Source organism: Sinocyclocheilus rhinocerous, unplaced genomic scaffold, assembly GCF_001515625.1.
Source record: "Sinocyclocheilus rhinocerous isolate Xijiao unplaced genomic scaffold, SAMN03320098_v1.1 scaffold9741, whole genome shotgun sequence".
In the NCBI taxonomy this organism is placed as follows: Eukaryota; Metazoa; Chordata; class Actinopteri; order Cypriniformes; family Cyprinidae; genus Sinocyclocheilus; species Sinocyclocheilus rhinocerous.
In genome coordinates this window covers 16,797-19,908 of record NW_015628878.1, presented here as the reverse complement: position 1 = coordinate 19,908, position 3,112 = coordinate 16,797, and the positions used below count along the sequence as shown (strand labels likewise).

Sequence of the window (3,112 nt, the reverse complement as noted above, 5' to 3'; positions counted from 1 at the left end):
AAAAACGCTCTTCAGAAACCTATGGGTGACGTCACGGACACTACGTCCATGTTTTTGACTCCATTGACTCCATTGTGAAAAAGGCCCAGCAGAGGTTGTACTTCCTTCGTCAGTTGAAAAAGTTACAGGCACAGCTGGTGCAGATGACACAGTTTTACTCAGCTGTTATTGAGTCAGTTCTGTGCACTTCTATAACTGTCTGGTTTGGGTCAGCCAGCAAATCGGATATAAGAAGACTGCAACAAACTTTTAGGACAGCAGAAAGGATCATTGATGTGCACCTGCCCAACCTTCAGGACTTGAACAACTCCAGAGCGAAGAAACGGGCAGGAAACATCCTGCGCACTAGAACATCTAGGCATAAAAACAGTTTTTTCCCCAATGCCATCTCCAGTTTAAACAGCTAACACATGAATCATTACCTGTGTTCTGTAATTCATTTCCGTAATTCATTCTACATCTTTAATTATTGCCTTTTTCTCAAGTATTATGTAAATACATATGGATATCTCTTATTTATACAGTTCTATATAGAGTACAAATGCACAAATCTGTACATAAATCTACTGTTCCAGATTCATACACATTATTTTTTGTATACACATTATTTTTTATTAAGTCTTACTATTTAAATGTTTTTTTTCTGTTCTCATGTCAGATGTGTATGTATGAATGTTTGTATGTATGCGTGTGTGTATGTACCAGGAGCACCTGGTAAAAAAAAACAAAACACAACAAATTCCTAGTGTGTTTGCGCACACCTGGCTAATAAAGCTCATTCTGATTCTGATTTAAGATTTTAGCGCCATTTAGGTGCATATATACATGGAAAGGCAGTTTCTGTGCCATTCTGTGGACGTAAGGATATGTTCTGTGAAGACCAGCGAGGTTAAAAGGTCTCCTAAGGAATCTCAGTCTGGTTCTTGTCCTCTAGGTGGGGGGAAGTCAATCCAAAGAGCATCCAAAGAGCTCGTGATTGCCATCACTGGTTACCATGTGACGGTCACGCTGTGCATCTCTTTTGGCCATTATTCTTGATAACTTGCCCCAAAATTGACAATCTCCTTGGAATTGTCAATAAGTGTTCTTCTGTTTAAATGCTGTGAGCTACTCAAAGCTGCTAGTTGGTTCAGGCTTGGGGCCAGGATCTGATTTACGACATCCTGTGTCTTGGGCCTCTTGTGGAATTCTGGGCTCCTCAGGTTTCAGCCATGTTTGACCAAATCTTAGATTGTCTGATTCGGTCTGATATCCTACATACCCCCCTTCGATCGGAGATGTGTTGAGTTGAAGACATCGGCGAGCGCTGGAGAAACAAAGGCAGAAGAAGCAGACAAACACAGCAAACAACAAGACACCTCCATAACTGTTACTGTACTGGTGCAGGCATCAGGTTATTTAGGTACAGGTGGTAAAGTTCAATTAGTCAAACTAGTTTAGTAAATTGAATATGTTTTAATTCAATCTGGAAATTGTTCTAATTTGGTTCCGTACGTTGATTCGTCAATCAAATTTTGCGGATAACTTTGTTTGGTTCTTCTAGGTTGTCTTAATTTAGAACGTTTACCGTTAATTTTCTAGTAACATCATTTGCAATGAAATTAATTGACCTATCGTGTATGGAGCTCTCTGGCTTCCATTCAGTTTAGAATTACTGGCGGATATTAGGTGTGGTGAGTCAATCCTAATATCAGACCTTTGACCCTTGCAGGGTGTCTAGGTGTTTCACCTACTAAGGAAAGAGGGGAAGGAATCAGGATAGGTAAAAGAAGAACAAAACAAAACAAAACAAAGCTGCTGTGGATTTTCCTAGCATGGCTTACAACTACTGTTGAGCTAGGATGTCACGTGCAGCTAGTGTGTCATGTACCTTAACTTCGTGTCAGGTGTTCTACCTATTGTGAGGATGGCTGCATGTTTCTTCATGGTGGATGTAACTTTATGTTACGCTAAAATTTGGATATTCTACTTGTGTGCAGAAAATGTTTGCTGAATGTGTTATCAGTAGATGTGGTTACCTCTGGGTGTAGGTAATGTTGTGTGTGTTAATGGTGTAGTGTATGTGTGGTCAGATCTGTTTCAGTCTGTGTTGTCTCCCCCCTTTTCTTGTATGTCAGTGAAGACTGGCTCTCTGCATCCTAGAGACTGACACAGATCTGTGTGGAGTAGAAGCCTATGTGTGGTGGGACAACTAAGTGTTGTGTCAGTGATTGTGAACCACTAGTGAAGTGTGGTGATGACTGTGTTGGTCTCAGGGTGTCTAAGTAGACTAGGTATGCGAAGACTTTGTCACTCTAATGAGGAAGAGGAAAAAAAGAGAAAAAGGTGAAAACAATTCAATGAAACGAAACAATTCCTTTTTCAGTTAGAGAAATTCTTTTTTTTTTATTGAATGTTGTTATCAAGAAGGTAAACAATATTATTAGATCTCTGTTTTAGACAAAAGAATGCAATAATAATGTTTATCTCTTTTCTTAGTCTGACAGGATTGACACCGTACACCTGAGTTGTCTTTCTAATTTATTTGAACTCGTAGTGAGGGATAACACTGTCTCTAAGGGCTCAAGTGTGTCGTTCCCAAGCTAGGATACACAGAGGAAAGGAAATGTTAAGACAAAGTAAAATTAAAAAAAATAATAAATGGGCAAAATAAGCAAAAATGAAATTAAATAAAGAAGGAAATCAATAAGTTAAACAATAGTGGCTAAGTGTATAACCAAACCAGGAAGAAAGAGTGGTAAAACGCAATAATATGAGTAAGTGTAAGTCTGAATAGAATATATTGATAGGGGTAACGGATCAATTAGGTAGAATAAGTTTACTTAAACTTTCAAAGTTCAAGGCTTATTCGTACCTAAAATGATTAGGCATGAGAGGGAATACTAGAAGTAATGATCATATGAAATGATCTGAGGGAAAAATTTGAATGATTCCAAATAAATTCAATGTTTTAATAAATTTGAATTTGGCACAATTAATAATTGTGAGTCAGCATTTCCCTTTCTAGTAAAATGCAGATAAAGTGGTAAGAAGTGAGAAAAGGGAGGAATAAGAGAGAGAAAGAGACCAACAGGTGTATTAGTTTAGATGTTTAAAGGGTTAAATCACTTTA

At 38.0% G+C, this 3,112-nt stretch overlaps 1 pseudogene; it reads right to left on the bottom strand.

Annotated features, from left to right (window-relative positions):
* LOC107738488 (uncharacterized) overlaps nucleotides 1-3,112 on the bottom strand; it is a 13,226-nt pseudogene that overhangs the window by 3,168 nt on the left and 6,946 nt on the right.